Source organism: Nannospalax galili, unplaced genomic scaffold (assembly GCF_000622305.1).
Source record: "Nannospalax galili isolate Female #2095 unplaced genomic scaffold, S.galili_v1.0 scaffold901, whole genome shotgun sequence".
Classification (NCBI taxonomy): domain Eukaryota; kingdom Metazoa; phylum Chordata; class Mammalia; order Rodentia; family Spalacidae; genus Nannospalax; species Nannospalax galili.
In genome coordinates, this window is record NW_008344555.1 from 644,391 (window position 1) to 663,781 (window position 19,391).

General features: G+C 40.0%; 1 protein-coding gene across 2 annotated transcripts in view; it reads left to right on the plus strand.

Annotated features, from left to right (window-relative positions):
• Positions 1-19,391, plus strand: part of Fhl1 (four and a half LIM domains 1) — a 62,345-nt gene that overhangs the window by 915 nt on the left and 42,039 nt on the right. The gene's annotated exons all lie outside the window — the stretch shown is intronic.

Below are 19,391 nucleotides of genomic sequence, written 5' to 3' on the forward strand. Positions count from 1 at the left end.
GAGAGGGGGGTGGATTTCAGCTCCAGCATGGAACCTGAGAAGCTCCTGGAAGGTTCTAGCACCTAAGGTTGAAAAGGTGGGTTTGCAAAACTGCTGGGTGTGACCTTTCTGTCTCAAAAACCTTGAAATTTGTTGTAGGTGGTGTTCAAAGCTCTGCAAGAGGTTGTTGCTTTGGAAGTTCCCATCCCTAGTCTTTCACAACTAGGTAGAGGTTTGAAACAGCAAGGCTGAGGGAAACAGTGAGCGTGACTCCTGTTAAGGCACTGTATAATTTTCTGCATTTGGGACCTTTCTAGTGTCTCAGGTTCCTTCTGATTGCCACTTCCAAAAAAACCCTGTACTAGGGAGGCCCGTTGGGAACAGGAGAGAAAAAAGTGTATTAACGGGATTCCATGTTTGGCTTTTGAATTTCCTGAAGGGCAGGCATTACATCATTGTAGCATTGGGGTTTTTTAATTTGTTTGTTTGTTTGTTTTTGCTTGTCTTTCAGAAAAGGAGAAAGAGTAGGACAAATATGTGTCTTTGCTGGAAATCCTCTGAAATCCTCTGTTACTCTTCATTTAAATTATCCCATTGGGACTATATGAGCCTCCTTTGATTTGTATTTGGAATAGACCCAGTTTTCCTAATTGTAGTCATCATTTTGTAATTGCTTGTAATTCTCCATGTTATCAAATGTATGGCAAGCTTATACAATACTAGAAATATTTTTGTTATCTTGATTAAGGCAGTTTTAATATAAATGTAATGTTCCTTGGAAATGTGAAAATTTGCAAAGTAACACAAGTTTAAATAACGGGTCTCGTGGAATTTGGTACAGATTTCCCATCCTAGCTCATCCCCCTGAACAGGCCCCTCCCCATTCTTTACACTAAAAGAGGTGGGGGGACTGCTGCGTTTGGTGCATTTGCCTTTGGAAATTAATGCGCATATTTGCTTAAGAATATATGTTTAAAAGGTATGGGTCTTTAATGTGGTAAGAATATAATGCTTTTCTATTTTGGTTACATAAGGTTTCAATCTAGTCTTTACCTTCAGTCTTCAAAAATGCTTATTTAACATTTTTAAAGGAAAATATAATCTTTATGCAACAGGAAATTGGTTAGATAGGCCATGATTTGTGCAAACCACCACACAATAAGTACATATTTTAAGAGTACCATATAGATTTTGAAACCATACATGGCTTCTGTAATTCTAGGCTTCCATTCCCATATTTAATTTTTTGAGAGAAGGGATTTTTTTAAAGCAAGTCTAGACTTTTGGGTGACACTTGAGAAGAAATTGTTTAAAATTTAAATAGGCAAAATTCCTCTTGTATAATAGTGGATTGGAGCTAGTTTAATATCTAATGAATGAATGGATCACTTGAATAAGAAAATGACTTTGTTTACTGCAAATTTTAAAACCAGAAACATTTAAGTGGAAATCGAGTGTAGGTCTACAAGATTGACAAAATGCCTCTGTTGATGCTACTGTGTGTGCCATTCTCTTATTTATGTGACACGTATTCTGCACCTTTTCAGTAGTGAGAAAAACTGCATATTTGTACAATATAATCTAAGCCTGATATTTTTTCCCTCTGAGGAATAGAATGCTGCAGCTGGTAAAATGTCTTACAGAGAACAGTATGCTGGGGGGAAATGGGCCTTACATTTCTCTTTAGACAAAAGGAGTCAAGGGAGTCTTGGCTTCTGGAGAACCTGTTGTTCCCACTGTGAGATAGGAGAAAAAAAGGAGACAAAGAACTTTCAGAAATTAACAAGTGTGATTGAAAGAATGTTCCAAATATTCTCTTTAAAAATACTTTTATTGATTATTTGAGAATTTCACACAGTGCTCATAGCTATTGGGAAAAAAAATTTGCAAATCATGCCTTTGTGTGAGAAACTCATGCCTTAAGTTTGGATATTTATTTATTTGCTTATTTATTTATTGCTGTAGTGGGGATCGAACCTAGGACTTCACACATGCCAAGCAGATGCTGTTATCACTGAGCTACATCCCCAGCCCAAGTTTGGACATTTAAAAAAAATAGTTGGTTGAAGGAGTGGCAGTTAATCTTCTGAGGCTGCCCCATTTTCCTAATCTCTACCTCCTGGTTCTCCTCTTCCCCCTCACCCCTCCCGTTTCCCCCCTCTGGTGCCAGCAACATTGGCTTTTATAACCTTGTGGGAGTTGAACAAATGTTCCTGCTTGCTTGAACTTTAGGCCTTATCTCTTTGGCTCTTTCCTCAACTTTTGTCTGCATTTTTTTAGCCCCGTTGTTTGGATTTGGGATAAAAGGGAGTATATTGTAGAAATTATTTTCTCTTAAGAAATCTTTTCTTTCAGCTCCTGTTGAACAGAGCGAAGTTCTTGTTCTCTTTCTCTCTCTCTCTGTCTCTGTCTCTCTTTCTCTTTTTCTCTCTTTTTCTCTCTCAGCACAGTACTTAATTAATCAGAATATATGACCATTCTTTTTTTTCAGCAAACATTTACGGAGTTACCTCCTCTGATGGAGGCTCTTGTGCCTGGTGCCTGGATACCTGGTAGATAAGAAATGACTCCCGCCCTTCTGGTGTGATTCTTGAAATGAAAATTACAGACAGTTGATATGTTGTGAATAATTAAGAGACGTCTGGAGGCTTTTGAACATTCACATAGTTCCTATGTATATACTGAACATTCTTCAAGTGTACAAACAATGGAATCAGTCAGTCCCTGCATCATTTGTATCTCACCTTCCTGGCTAAGAACATACTTTTTCATTTCCAGTAATATGATTAGTCTTAGATTCACCCAGCCAAGGATTGAAAATATTTGAAAAAACTGGCACCTTTATTAACATTTATAGACTTTCCTTTGTTATCATTAGTCCCTACACAATGTGGCAAGAAAACTATGTAGCATTTATAGGGTATTGGGTATTATAAGTAATTTGAGATGATTGAGAGTATATGGGAAAATATGTGAAGGTTATATGTAAATACATCATTTTATGTAAAGGACTTGATCATCTGAATTTTGGTATCTGCATGTAAGTTCTGGAACCAGTCTCCCATGGATACTGAGAGATGATTTTAATGGTTTATACGTCATCTTAGATATTGTAGTCTTTTCTATTTTAAACAAATTTTGTTTTTTTGTTATTTTTGAGGCAAGGTCTCATGTGCTTCAGGTTGGCCTTCAACACCCAATCCTCTTGCCTCTGCCTCCTGAGTCTTGGGAATATAGGCATGTGCCACTATGACTGGCTCTTTTATTAAAAAATTAATATTGTTGGTATTTTTGTGAGGTAAAGTGTGATGATTTGATACATGTGTACAATGTGTGACAATGTTTTCTGTAAATTAAATGGAACATACCAGATTTACTGATGTTTAAATTCACCTTTTTTTTTCCTTGAGACGGTATCTTACCATGTAGCCCTGGCTGGCCTGGAACTCGCTGTGTAGATCAAGCTGGCTTCAACTCACAGAGATCCACCTGCCTCTGGCTGGCCTGGAGCTGGCAGTGTAGACTAAGACTGGCTTTGAACTGCTGAGATTTAAGGCACAACCACAGCCAGTTAAACCCACCTTTCTATTACTGTGTACAGTAAGGAGAAGTGGATGACCAGCCTGCCTTTGTGTGATTTAAAACGTTTTCTAATGGCGAATTGAAGCCCCCCCTCCCAAGCTATTTTTCTGTGGTCAACTTTGAGTTTCTGATAATCATGGATGATGGAGCCCAAAGAGTAAATAGTACTTAATGGTACCTTGATAAACCTTTGATCTCCACCTACAGGGCACCTCCTGAGACCTTGGGGGATCCCTCTGCTTGTGGACTGTACTGGACTAGTGGTTTTCAACCACAGAGAACTTAGGGGTCAATTGAACAATGCCCAGGAGAGGTTTTTGCCAGGTGCACTTCCTGGAATCTAGTCCATAGAGGCCAAAGATGCTGCTGAAATATCCTAGAACTCACAGTCCAGCACCCCCAACAGAATGTCCAGCCTGAAGTCTCAGTAATGCTGAGGTTGATGTAATTTCCTCTCCAAACAGAGCAACACATAATTTCAGGAGAGGAAAGGACAATAACAGTGTGGTCATGTGACTGAGTAGCTGGCTGAGTGCATTTGATGAGATTTAAAAGTGGCTAATTCCTGCCCTCCAACCTGAATAATTAGAGTAACAGCTTGCATTTAAGGGACTCTGTGCTAGGTATTTTAAATTTCTCTTATTTATTCAATGAATCAGGCTCAGAGAGGTAAAATAACTTGCCCAAGGTTTCACAGCTGGTTAGTCCTGGAAATAAGAGAAGAAAATTAAGATCTTCTAAGTCTTGTGAAGTTCATGGGTTCAGTTTTTGAGGATTTTATATATTAATACTCTATTCACACCATTCCCACTCTTCCCTCTCCCCTCAAATTCATAGTTTTGAGCACCGCTTCATGCCGTCTCCCTTGTGGCAAAATCTTTCTTAGCAAAATGAAAATTTCTGCATGTCCTGTGTACCGTTGTGATTACTTGAGATTAATTAAAATCAGTTACTTTAAATTTGATCAGCCTTGGAGTAAGTTGCAAGGGGTAGTGGGAAAGGGGGAACCAACATTAACACAACTCTACCACATTTCAGGAAGCATGGTAGTTGGATTGATAACCATGATGTGATTTGATCCCTAGTTCTACAGAGTAATGAAGATGCACATTTCACAGATAAGAGTCCTGAGGCTGCACAACTGATATAGACAGAGTTGGGATTTGAAGTCCCGTGGCTAAGTCACTGTTCCTGCTGCTTGCTATGAAGTATAAAGCTTGGTGGTGAGTTGAGGAGCTTGGTAGAGGGAGAGAGGAGAGTAATTAATTGATCCTTGGCAAAAAGTAATTTCAGAGGCAACATGTGTTAACACTAGATTTTGCTATATTGAGGTTAAGAATAAAGAGGTAAATAAATTCTTCAACTGATGAGAATTGAATTCAATATTGAATTTGTTCTAGAGGTTTACCCAAAAGGACACTGGTTGTTACTTTGGAGAACTTTATTCGCTAGTTTACCTGAAATTTTCAGGCAGTGCTTTGATAACTGGGAACCTGACAGTACCTTTGTTAACATCCATTCAGCAAGTCTATCTTCCTTAGAATTGTCCTTGTAAAACTCAGGGAGAGCTTCTGGTTTTGTCTTTTTATACAATTTAAATATTTGCGCTTGCTATGGAAATTGTTTTTAAAATATCAGATTCGTACTTCTGTTTCCCATTTGGGGGTGTTTTGTTTTGACAGCTAAATATTTTAACTTTTGATGTGTTTTGTTCTAGAGCATAAAAAGAAGAGAAATTAAAAAATAGCCCAATAACACTCATATTTTGTCTGGAAAGCAGTGTGTGTGTGTGTGTGTGCGTGCGCGTGCGTGCACACGCACGCACGCAGAAAAAGGACCTGGTGTTTCATTTCATTTACTTTAAGTTGGAAAGGAATTTTAACCATGATTCTCAAGAGCCAGAATTCTGGAAAAAAAAAGAACTATTATTTAGATAAAATGCATGTTTTGGTTTCCACATAGGGCTGCCAGCCATAGATTGTGATTATGATAATAACGTCCTGATTCTGACCACAGCAATCAACCTAGTGGTAATCACACACTATGTGTAGGCATGTGTGCTGATACTGCCTGGTCCCCCACCTGCCCCAAAAACCACACACACTGATTTTGTTTTATTTTTGTGTGGGGTATGGAAACAGGCAGGCTTCATACATGTTAGGATAGTGCACTGCCAGTGACCTGTGTTCCCCAGACTCATGCTCTAATTTCAGATAAACTTGAGAGAGCTGGGAAAACTTGTAAGAATGCCTAATCCTTTTTGTAAATGAAATTTTTCAATGATAAAGAGTAGTGCATTCCATTGTTGGAAAATATAGAAAAGTCTTGAGAAGAAAATATAAAATCAGGTATGATCTACCATCTAGAAATTAGTAACAGCATTTTGTTCATCTTTTAAAAATGCAGTAAAATTTTTAACAATGAACTAACTGCCAAGTTCCAACATAAAACCATATTCTCTGGTTATTTTCTGAACTACCAAAAGATTATCTCAGTAACTGCTGGCATGTCTAGTCAGTCATGATCATAGTGCTTTATTTTTATTTTATGTGTGTGAATGTTTTGTGTGCATGAATGTAAGTGCACCATGTGTGCGCAATGCCTGTAGAGGCCAGAAGAGGGTGTTGGATGCCCTGGAACTGGAGTTATGGACTGTTGTCAACTTCCATGTGGGTGCTGGGAACTGAACCTGGGTCCTCTGTAAGAGCTGTCAGTACTCCGAACTGCCGAGGCATTTCTGCAGCGCAGTCAAGGTGGCAAGTGAAAGGGGAAAGCTACTGGGAGCTGGAGAATTGTTCTCTGCCTTGCTCTGTGAGCTGTGTAATAGAGGTAAGGTTAAGTCCTGAAAGTGTTTTCTCCTGCCACTTGATTAATGTTTCAGTGTTTGAAGGGGCTCTTGACACTCATTCTTTCCTTCATTTTCCAGATGAGGAAACAGAGGCTCAGTGTAATCAGAAACGTGATTTGAGATCGTGTAACAGCTTAATGTCAAAATTCCAGCTTGAATATTTTTCCAGTTTGAATTAAGAACTTTTTTAGTGGCCTGTATTACAAAAACTCAAGTTTGGGGGCTGGGAGAAAAGTTTAGTTGGGAAAATACTTGCTAATGCAATCATGAGGACCTGAGTTCAATCCCCAGAGACCCAACGTAAAAAGCTGAGTGTGGTCGTGCATCCTTGTTGTAATCCCATCACTGGGGAGCAGACAGGTGGATCTTGGTGGGGTGGGGGGCAGTGTTGATGGCCAACCAGCCTAACCTGCTTGTCTAGACCAAGGCATATCAAGTATGCCTATAGGTGCAAAATGAAAGGCAACTTTAAGATTTTTAGATATGGTAGCCTGGAAGACCATAATGGGGCTACTGCTGTATAGTATTTTTGCCTTTATATAATGAGATGTTTGTTCAAATTGTGGAAGATTTGAAACACTTCACCTGTTTCAGAACCTAGGTAGAAAGTTATAGTAGATTCTGGCAGTGCAGTCATTAATACACACATGCACACACATACACACATTTTTATTTTAATCTGACACTCAAAAAATACTTGAGGGGTTGGGGAGATGGCTCAATGGTTAAGAGCACTGGCTGCTCTTGCGGAGGACCTGGGTTCAGTTCCAATCACCCACATGGTGGTTCACAACTGTCCATAACTCCAGTTCCAGGGGATCTGACATTCTTTTCTGGGTGGGAACCTGCATGCGAGCACACCACACACACACACACACACACACACACACAAAATAAAATCTTAAATTCTTTCAATTTCCTCCCCCTTTCCAAGACATTTTTTTCTGTAGTTATGTGGATCGATCTTTCCCTCTTCCCTCCCCCTTTCCTCCTCCCTCTGCTCCTCTTTACCCTCTCCCCTAGCTCTTCCTTTCCTCTCCCCTCCCCTCCTCTCCATCTTTGCCTCTTCAACTCCCCCTCCCTGTCTCTCTCCCTCCTCCTCCCCCTCCTCCCCATTGAATGTCTTTTCATCCTCAGACTGATTGCTTCAGCTCATCCTACTGTGCCCACTTTGCTTTCCCCAGACTGTCTGTGTCCTTCTAGCACATTTGTCAGCCCCCGTATCTGAATTTCCCTTAGCTATATTTGCCACTGTTACAGTTATGCTGGCTGAACTGGACAGGGTTTGCCTCTCTACTTTGGATGAGCAGGGAAGCTGATTTCCAGGATAGAGATGAGGTGAGAAGATTTGGTGTCACTCAATACAGAAATGTCATAGTACGAACAGACCAAACAAAATATGTACTGGGATTGCATAGGTTCTGTCTGCATGGCAACTTCTGACTGCAAGATGATCTTTTCTTTATAGCTAGGGTCCCAGCACATGGGAAAGTATGTATAATTATGAATATGGATACTTGCTGCCAAGGGCTTACTACTGGAACAAATGAGAAAATTGTCCCTTTGCCCAGGGCTGTGTTTTTAAGGAGCTTTTGCTCTGGGTTGTCACTGCTGACTGGTAGCAAATGCATGTACCAGCTCCTTGCAGGTTTTTAAAGTACAGTGACTCTCTTCTGAAAATGGATTTTCCTTCCAATTTAAACTACTGAGACATACTCTGTTTTGAGCTATGATAGATATAAAACACACAGAAGATTCATGTGCTCTTTTACAAAATGCCATGGAACCTAGAGAAAGAGCAATCAAAACAAGTCTTGTCATCACTTTCCTGCCTTTCAGATTTGTTTTATTTACCCATATCAAATATGTCGTAGTATGCCAAGACATACATGTTCCAGAGGCGTTCTAATCACAAGAATTTGCAATACCCAGAGGTGTTCTCCTCCACCCCTGCTTTTTGACATATGGTCTCAACTGTGTAGCTGAGGCTGACCTGAAATTCACAGCACTCCTCCTGCTTCAGCTTCGCTAGTGATGGGAATTTAGTTGCCTTGTTTTTTATGGTCTTTTGTGTTGTCTGTTCCCCGCCCCCGGCCTTGCTGAGCTAAATCCCTGACTCCTAGTGATGAGAATTCAGTCATAAACCATCATACCTGGCTCCACAAAGTTTTAAATAATACTTTACTAGGAAAACAACATAGCTAGAAATAGAAAACTTTTATTGAAAACATTGCTTTGAGGAGGAATGTACAAAACTAACTCTGTATGTGAATTGTTACTAAGCCTTGCCATTCACTTGGATTCTAGAATATAGTTACGGCTGCTTGGTTCCCGTCTAATTTGAAATGTGTCATTTGTTAGGAAGATTTTAAGGGTTGGCTTTTCAGTGAACTCTGCCAGGCCTAGTTTCATGCATCAGTCTTGTTTGTGATGCTGATTGCTTGCATCTGCCTATAAGTACAATCAGTCATGTTCCCTTTCATGTGGCCAGGGGAGCTGAAGTAATGAATTTCTCTCTAGGCCTGCCAGAAACTTAGGTACAGGAGAAGGGGTGAGGAGGAGAGGGAGGGAGAGACAGAGACAGAAAAAGGCAGGCAGGCAGGCAAATGATAAAGTCCGTGATTTTGAATGAACAAACTGCATACTCTTCTATAATTTCTGTGAACCATCCTGTAAAAGGATTGTAGGGTCAGGTTGTAGTAGCAAAGCAAGTTTCAAAGCCTAGACTTCTTCCCCTTGTGGGCTACAAGAGACACTGTCTCTTTTAAGGAAAGCACTGAGAAAGAATTTTCCAGTATAGCAAACATATCTTGTTGCGCTAAGGAAAGAAACTAGGCTAGGCATATTGTTATTTATATAGGTACATTACACTTGTAATCCTAGCAGTTGGGAAGTGGAAACAAGATCATAGGTTTGAGGCCAGCCTGGACTGTACAAAGCAAGGCCAGTCTCCAAAAACCACAAACCAAACCAAAAACAAGAAAAAAGAAGAACCCAAGCCCCCAAATTAATCTGAAGTGATGGAAATTTATACCTGCACATATAGATAAATAGTTGGGTCTTTGAAATACCTACTTTATTGAGAGTCACTTATGTACAACAAATGGTGCCCATTTAAGACCTGTAATTTGATGAGTTGTGACCCATGAAGCTACTGCTATAGTTAGAATGCACATATTTTTCACCCCACAAATTTTTTCTGTGTCCATTTTATGGCACATTCTGATTGACTCTATCCCTAGACACTCCCGGATCTGCTTTTGTATAAAACCCTGTTTCAAAACTAGCTTTAGATGCTCTGGATCCGCTTCTGTACAAAGATCAATCTATGTCCAAAATGCTATCTTGTTCTCTATGTTTGAGACAAAGTAATATTACAGAGGAATTCCAGGTGTAGGTTTTTAATTTTTTTTTTGATGATTGGCTTCAAGTAAATTACCTGGTAAATATCTTCATTCCATATTTGGACTGAAGGAAAATTATAGCCAAGAGAGAAAGAATTGTGGTAAATTAAAGAGCAGTGCATGTTCTCAGGTCGTTCTCAGGAGATGTCAAATCCTCAAGAACAGAAAAAGCACACTGGGGCTGTAGCTCAGTGGTAGAGCACTTGCCTCAAACACATGAGATTCCTGGTTCAGTCCCCAGCATTGCTGAAACTAAACCAAACCAACAAAAAACCCAGGAAGTAAAATAATCGAAATTTTGCCTCACACTTATTTGCAAAGCAAAAAGTGAACAGAAAGAGAGAAGAGGCTTTTCATTGACATACACTTACGTGTTACTAAATGATGGATGTAATTTCTGAGTAACCTGTTGAGCCATTTTATCATTGTACAAACGTCAGAGTATACTTGCACAAACCTAGATGGTGTGGCATACAACGTCTGCACTGTATGGTTCAGCTCATTGTTCTGAGGCTAATAGCTGCAGATTGTGTTATGCTGAATACTGAAAGCATTTAAGACCATGGTTAGGATTTGTGTATCCAAGCATAGATAAGATACAGAATTGGGGCTGGGGAGAAAGATGGCTCAGTGGGAGAAGTGCTTGCTGTGCAGGCATGAGGGCTTGACTTTCGATCTTCAGCACATATATTAAAAAAATGAAAAGAAGCACTAGGGGCAGAGGAAGGAGGTGAGACAGTCAGGTCCCTGGGGCTTGCTGACCAACCAGCCTAGCTCAGTGAGCTCCGGGTTCTCTGGTCTCCCCCTCCCCCTCCCCCCTCACAGCATAGAAGAAAACACAAACTGACAAGATTGTTGCAGCTTCATTATAATCATATGACTGGCATATATGTAGCATGTCATTGACTGAAATGTTAAGTGACACATGGTAACATCTTTATCTCAAGGTGCACATCACACCTCTCTCTCTCTGTGTCTCTCTGTCTCTCTCTGTCTCTCTCTGTCTCTGTCTCCCACACTCTGATTCATTTTATAGGACTAATCTTACAAAGTGAGCCTTCCAACAAATTTGAAGCAGAATTCAGAGGGAATTTTCTGTGCATGGAATACATACCCTATTACACACACATGTAAAGCAGGTTTTTGATGTATTAAATAGTACTTTGTCATTTATTCAGTTGAATGTATAATTGGTGGAAGTTAAGGGCCACTGTAGTAAGGTGCAATTTATCCCTTTTTCTCTTAGACCCTTTCAGAAAAAAAACAAAAGTCAAAAGGTGTGCAGCTGCCTCCATTCCGTTGTTACTGCTCTGGTGTGTGCCTGCGATCTTCTACTCACGATTTGTGCTTTTTCCACCCTCTCTGTCTTCCTTCCCTGATTTTTCTGTCTGTGTATTTCCTGTTTCCTCATGGCACTTCGTTTGCACTGCTCTGCTTTCCCTTGAAAAAGACATTTTTATAAATGTCTCTAGACTGAGTGGGCAGCAAACTATGTAATTCTAGCATGTCAGATAGCATCTTTGGGGCTATATTTCTGACTTTTCATTTTGTGACCCAATAAATGTTTCAGACTCTTCAAGTTTGGAGACATACTGGGGGGTGTAGAGTTGTGCAAGGCTGATTTTCAGAGAACCAAAGCTGAAGACATTTCCTAGGCTGTGTTACAACAGTCTTTGAACCATGAATCAGTAAATATAAAGAAATGATTTATAATATTCCTGTGAAATTTCTTGACAATGCTAAAACAGATCTTATTGAGGTATAGAAATTTTTGTTCTTCAGTGTGTTATAAAGATACCAATCCCCCTTCAGTGTTTGTCAAAACCTAGTAGAGGCATCACACAAAGAATGACCCTAATTCAAACTAAATTTTCTTTATGGGGTACTTTCTGTTATTTCCTTGTAGGTAAAGGCAAGCACTTGTTTTTAAGTATGAGGAAAATGCTTCTCCTTGAGTGACATAACTTGTGGCATGGGCCCATGGAAGGAGAAGGGTAGTATCTCACAAGATGTGACCAGTAGTGTCAAACATGGAGGCCAGTTGCACGTAATGGGCAGGAAACTGTGTGTATTGGTTTTGAACTTTCCTTGTTTGCGACATACTGAGACATTCTGCCATCTTTGTGGTAGAGCAGAATCCAAGATTTGACCAATTCCCTTGCATTTGTGAAGTAATCAACAGTGAGTTGGTGAGTGCTCTTGTTTGTTCTCTTATTGCTGTGATAAAACACTGACCGAAACCAACTTGGGGAGGAAAATATTTAATTGGCTTATAGGTCACAATTCCACAATTCATCACTGAGGGAAGTCAGGGCAGGAACCTGGCGACAGGACCCTGGAGTTAGGAACTGAAGCAGAGGCCACTGAGAAATGTTGCTTAACTGTCTCTCTCCCCATGCTTTACTCAGCTACTTTTTTTTTTTTACAAAGCCCAGGCCTACCTGCCCAGGGATGGCACTGCCTATACTGGGCTTGGGCCCCCAACATCAAATAGCAATCAAGAAAATGCCCCCATAGACACGTATACAGGCCAATCTGATGGAGGAAGTTCCTCAGTTGAAGTTCCGTCTTAGGTGTGTCAAGTTCACAAGATTAGCCATCACAGTGGATGCAGACCAGTTCACTAAGCCAGTATTACAGGTCAGAATTGCATTGCTTTGGGCCAGTTGTTATTGTGTAGCTTATAGAATCATAGATCTGCCGTCAGCACTTCATGCAATTATTATAGCCATGAAAGCATATGGCAAGGTTAAATTTCTGTACCTGTTAATATGAATGATTTCTGTATCTTGGAACTGTGTAACTGGGATGAGCAACCACAAGTATGTGTTGCCTTGAGGAGTTGGATTTGAAAACAACATTGTATGGCAGGTGGTGTTAAGGGGCGTTAAGAGAACCGTTGAGAATGAGAAAGCAAGCAGATTCATAGATAGACTAAAAATCACAGGAAGAGAAAAAACTGACAAGGCCTGAAGGATTAGGAGACAGTGGGGTTGAGTACACATCAGTGGGCACTCTGAGGAAGTGGGTGTCCTTCATGTGTCCATCAGTTCAGAGAGGAGAAAGACCCGGTGATAAAACTTTCTCATTCATATAGTTATGTGGGGAAAAAAATACTAAGATGGGGGGGGTGTTGGTTTTAGAGTTCGCCTCTGTTTAACTTATTAAACTTTATTTTGTCTATCAGAAGTAATAATGTAGCTGCGGATGTAGCTCAGAGGTAGACCACTTTCCCAGGACGCACAGGGCTCTGAATTCTATCTGCAGCACCACTGAAGAAATTATGCACCGATATGTAATGTATACTTTGTCATGCCTATTAGTAGACAAAGTTTTACTTATTCTTTCTTGATTTCACTGCTTGTGTGATTGACTGCACATGTGGTACTACCCCTGTTGGAAACAAGGGGAAGGAAAAAGGGAGGGGGTGAAATAACTTTTCTCTTGAGTCACAGTCCATGATGGAGCCTGGGCTTTTCTAAAGTTCAGTAGCCAAGATAGCTGGTCACTCTATAACAGTGACAGACTGCATGGTGGCACAGCCAGCACATTTCCTTTAGTCACTTTCACAGCTGATACCAAGTTCTGCAGCTGACTTGACCTTATTGCAATTTCTGCTGACTGATGGCAAGAGTAATGACGATCTATCCAACTAAGAATGCATTTGTTGTAGAGAGATAGGCCGAGACAGCCATGAGAGTCAGGAAAATCATTCCCCCTGGCTGCTGGAGGTTGTCCCACACAGTCCTGGAAAGTGCAGTTCCAGGACCCTATCTTTAGGAACAATATCCAAGCCCCTTATATAAAATGGAGTTGTACTTGCATATAGCCTGTGCATATTCTTCTGTATATTTTAAATCATCTTTAAATTAATCACACTTCTTAAGATAATATAAATGCTTATATCTAGTTGTTGTATTGTTTAGGGAACAATTATGAGAAAAGTCTGCACTTATTTAGTGCAAATGCAGTTTTCCTTCTGAACATTTTCCATTCAAAGTCGGTTGAGTGTGTGTTTGTGAAAACTGTGGCTATAGAGGGTCAGCTATACCTGGAAATACTGTGGAGGCATGATGGCAGTGGCTTTTGGGAAAGGTATGTGACAACATCTTCTTGGCTACTTGATGTTTACCCACTTGCTTCTTGCCTTCTTTTGGTGACTCTTAATCTTCTCTTCCTTCTGTTTCCTTGTTTTCCTTAGTCCAGTTACTTTCGGATTTTCTGTTAAAGAAAAAGAAGGACCTCAGCGTTATAAAAAAAATGACAGGCATACTAAAAGTCCCAGAGCATTTACTTTAAAATTTTCTAACACTCATAATTTTATTGCTGCAGTAGCTCCTTAAGAATAAGTAGTAAGTAGTTTGCGAATGTTTTCTGACATGTAACTTGAAAGGTAAGTTGTGTCATCTTGTAAACTTAGTTATCGCTGCCACGTTTAGACCCCAATATATTTTCTTTGTGTGTTTGTCATTGTACCTATTGCAGATAATGGCAGCAAACATGCGGCTCGAAAGCATTTACTCTGTGGCTAATTGATTAGAGCAGAACTGCCCTTTTACCAGTATACAAGGTGCCAACCCCAGCTTCTGACAAGTATGGGGCAGAGTATATCATAAAATGAAATGACCAAATGTTTATTTAGTGCTTACTCAAAAGAACAAGGCACTCTCCTGGGTGTGCTACATGTTATGGGGAATATTAAAAGAAAAGTGATCTCTTCAAACAGGGAATGTTTGTTATAATTGGAGAAGCTGTTAGTAATACATTAAGGATATACGAGAAAGAATATTGAACTGGGCAGGGCAGGGAGTGGGAAGAGTCAGGAATTTTGACTCACCCGGAGTTCTGTCAGTACCATTTGATTCTCTGAGAAAATCATTTCCCCACTTAGGATTTTGTTTATAAAAAGACAATTGGACTGTATTATCTAAGACATTTTGTGGATTTGTTCATAAACAAATGTAGAAGATATTTCAGAAGATGGTACAGTCCTTTTAGCAAAACGAGATGGAATGGTTTAAATATCCTTAAATGGTCAGGTATTGGGACACTTCAGATTTTAGGTTAGGGACTCTCAAATGATAAATTCTATACAAATATTCCAAAATCTGAAAAAAATCTAAATCTGAAACATTGGTGATTTAAGATTTTCAGTAAGGTATATTCAAACTGTACATGTAATAATTACTCTTTATTGTATGGCACAACTATTTATATCACATAATTATACTAATTATAACTATACATCAGTGTTTCTCCATGTGGGGTCCTTGGATCCAGAGCACAAAGAATCATCCACAGTCTTGTTAGAAATGCACATTCATGGGCTGGAGAGATGGCTCCATGGTTAAGAGCACTTAGAGTTCTTCCAGAGGACCTGGGTTTGTTCCCCAACACCCACATAGAGGCTAAAACCTGTCCATAGCTGCTGTTCCAGGGGATCCAACACCTTCTTCTGGCATATGCAGGTACCAGGCATGCACATACATGAAGACAAAACACTCATAAAATAAAAATAAAATCCTAAAAAAGAGAGAGAGAGAAGTTCATCAGTTCTATCCAAGCCTGCTACAGAAATGCTGGGGATGGGGCCCAGCCACCTGTGTTATACCAAGACCCCCATCCATTCATCAGTAAATTCTAATGCCCACTAAAGTGTGATAGCTATGAGCTATAGGAACTGGGGACAGTGACTCTCAACTTTGACTGCATGTACAATCCATCTAGGAGAAACTTTGTTGGTAGTAGGGCACTGTTTTGTTTTGTGCCTAAAACTGAGCACCTTAAAAAGAACAGAAATTTATTTCTTCGAGATGGCACCTTGATGCTGCACCCTCTGGAACTGAGGGTGAGATAAACTCCATCACTCTTTTATAAGGGTACCTAATCCAACTCACTAGGGCTCCATCCTCCATTGTTCAGTCACCTGCTCAGGACCCTATCTCTTTTTTAAATATTTTTTATTTATTATTGTTATTTTATGTGTATGCGTGTATTGCCTGTGTGTAGGTAAGTGCACCCGTGTTGTGCAATCCCCGCAGAGGACAGAAGAAGCTGTCGGATCCCCTGGGACTGGAGTTATAGACAGTTGTTAGCTGCCATGTGGGTGCTGGGATTCGAACCCGGGTCTTCTGCAAGAACAACCAGTGTTCTTAACCACTGAGCCATCTCTCCAGCCCCAAAGGACCCTACCTCTTAATGTCATGTTCTTTAAGTTGCAAAATGAATCTCAGAGAATACAGAATCATTCAAACTCTTGCACCAAGGACAGCCTGGACAGCTGTTAGGGGAAAGAAGAGAGGGAGGAAGGGTTCAGCATTATGGTTCTGTCTGAGGTCAGCAAGGTCCTCAGTAGTAGTCCTGCTTGGCAACATTGGCCTGTGGCCACTGACTAGGAATCATTCTTGGGAAGCATGCATGGTTAGACGCATAGAGAGCACAGGAAAGAGGTGCTTAGCTGGAAAGAGACTACATGTGGGGAATGGCAGAAAGGCCAGAAGATTGAATGCTGCAGTGGGGCCTCTCATCAACAAGGGAGGAGCTTCCATTGCCTAAACCCTTAAGGGGCCCATCTCTTAATCCTGTCACCTGAATTTTGGAGGGGACACATTCAAACCATAGCAGGTACTCAGATATCACTAGTCTCTGGCTCCCCCAGTAGGATCAATTTTGGGCGTCACTGGTTTTGGGGAGAGTGACCCCTGTGGTTCTGTGGTGCCATGAGGCAACCAACACCCGTGAAAAGTGAGTCAGAATCTCAGGGAAAGGCCTTGAATTTCAGGTAAGAAATTTGGCCCTTAGATTATAGTGGAAGTTTTATGGGAGAAAGGAAATGATAGATTTTTGGTGTATATTACAGAGTTCTGACAGCTATGTAAACAAGAGATTGCCTCACATTAAGAAGTCTGGTGAGGAGCTGGAGAGATGGCTCAGGGGTTAAGTATACTGGCTGCTCTTACAGAGGAGCCAGGTTTGGTTCATAGAACCCACATGGTGGCCAACATCCATCTGTAACTCCAGTTCTGGGGTATTCAGAGCCCTCCTGTGGCTTCTATGGGCACTGCATGACATGGGTGCACTTACATCCATGCAGGCAAAACACTAGTACACATAAAATGAAAATAAATTTTAAAAGTTACAAAAAGAAGTCTGGTTAAGTAGTCAAGGTGTGAATGGATAATGGGCCAAACTAGGACTGTAGAGAGTAAATTATAAGGAAGAAAAATCTTAAAACTTTTGTTTCCTTTGCAGGAAAGTTGCACAGGGCTTTGAGAGGGCCATGGGGTGACAGTTTTAGAATGACTTTGGTGTAGGAGTTGCTCTCAGACTTCTGGGAGGGTGGGTGTTCTTTAGGGACAGCTGTCAGAATTGTCACTCAGAGTCTGTACAGTCCTCTGTCCGCCATTGCTTTCGTTTGGTTCTAATTATGGTGGTGGTCTACAGAAAATAATAGAAAAATAGGAATTGTAGTCATGTAAAAGCTACTCATAGTCAACATGCCAGAGCAGGAAAATGCTATTTTTTTTTTTAGTGAAAGAATGCTTGGAGTTGTGGGAAAATTGTAAACTTGGCAGTGACTAATTTAAGTCACTCAGTCAATTAAGTGAAATTTTGTTTTATCATTTGTTTTATTTGGGAGCTGCTGCAATAGTCATTGAAAGGGCATCAATCTTCCTATTTTTAAAACAAAACAAAAATATCATTGAACATTAGGGCAAAGGACAAGAATTTCAAGGCTATACCTTTTGACTTTAGCAAATATTTGTCACTCCATTTTTCTTGCTGAATTTTCAGCGTTTGACTCCGAGTTTGCAGTGTACTCATTTGTTCATAATGCCCAAGCATTTCCGTTTCTTGTATTCTGTTTCAATGGCTCTTTAAATCTGTAAGTATTCTTAATGTTTTCATATGCCAATGAATAGTGCTCAAATGTATTTTTAACTCTTTTGAACCAAAAAATTCTTTAAACTTGCTTCAAGAAATGGCCATGTGGAGTGCTCTGCCCTAAATGGGACATCTGTAGCATACCCCACACCCAAAGGCTCAGAGCATATCACGAAAGAGGAGGCAGAAAGATTGTAAGAGCCAGAGGCGATGGATGACTGCAACGAAACAGTGCTTTCTTGAGACAACAGGGGAGTTGCGCATATGAACTCACAGTGGTTATGACAGGATGCGCAAGACCTGTGCAAGCTCAAGCCAAACAGAATCCCAGCATGGAGGAGGGAGGTGGGTATGAAGCCCAGCCCTAGCTGAGGAACTATTGGCAATTGATAGCTGCTGGGAAAGAGTTCGTTTTCTTTAAGGCTATGACCCCCTGATAGGTTGACCAAGAAATGAATGAACTCACACCCAAGAGGATTTGGGCAACAAATTGGACTCAGTGATGTTTAAAAATAAAAAGAGGACATGAAGTTGGGGTGGTAGTGAGGCAGAAGTGGGTCTGAGAGGAGATGGGGGAGGGGGTCGAATATGATCCAAATACACTATGAAATTTTTAAAAAACTTAATGAAAATATTAGTAATGGTAATAATTAAAAAGATACAGCCATGAGAGAGCTCTTTGGTATTTATCTTTGGAGTGGTGAGGGGCACCGTTGACTCTTCTACCTTTTATTATTTACAACTTTTAAAAATCTTGCGTGTAGTAAATAATTTTACAGAGTATAGCAGTACATCATCAAATTCACTTTATACCTAATCTTCAAAGGACAAAAATTTTTGTATTTCTGTAACTGGAAATGTCCTTTTAGTTTTTCATTGCTTATTAAATTACTATGTTGCTGAAGATTTCAGATCGTTATTCTGGAAGTTTTGAAAATGAGGCATCTTTTATCTGAACCATTTAGTCTGAATAAATGATTTTACTGAGTGAGAGCAGGTTGATCAGTTCTTCTGCTAAAGGAAAGGAGCCAGTAGCTATCTCAGCTATATTTATTATTGCATTTATGGCGGCTTTGAAAATATGTTTTTAATGGCACATATGCCAGTGTTTGAGACTCCCATAATAACACAAGCCGGGTAAATGAATAGCAGTAGGATGAATAAGAAGTCTGAGCTCTCTGTTACCATCACAAGTATAGCTAATTAAGAAGCTATTTGGGGTTCACCTCTCTTCGGTTTCTTAGGTGGAAGAGTATTCTGAAGGACATGATTAAGGCATGGTTGCCATGACAATCACATTCAAAGCATCTAAAAGAAGAAAATGAACTCATGGAGATCAACCATTTTGATTGATTTAACAGTCTTTTTTTAAAGTTCATTTAAACAGCTATTGTCTTCATTTTATTTTTCCACATAATTCACTCTGTTGACAATTTGGGGGATCATTTAATCTTGACTGTAAATAGCTATAGGTTCATCTGTGTCTGTAACTTTGGTTAAACCATACATGATCATCTTAAATAAATATCAGTAAAATGAAATGTCTGGCTTATCCCAGAATAACAAAATGGCTTGCCTAATTTCACTTCTTAATTTGTAAGAACAGGATAAGATTAACATGGTTTATTTGAAAGCATGACTGACCCTGATGTATTTCAGTATTGTTTTGGATTTTTTTTTTTTTTGTCATCAGC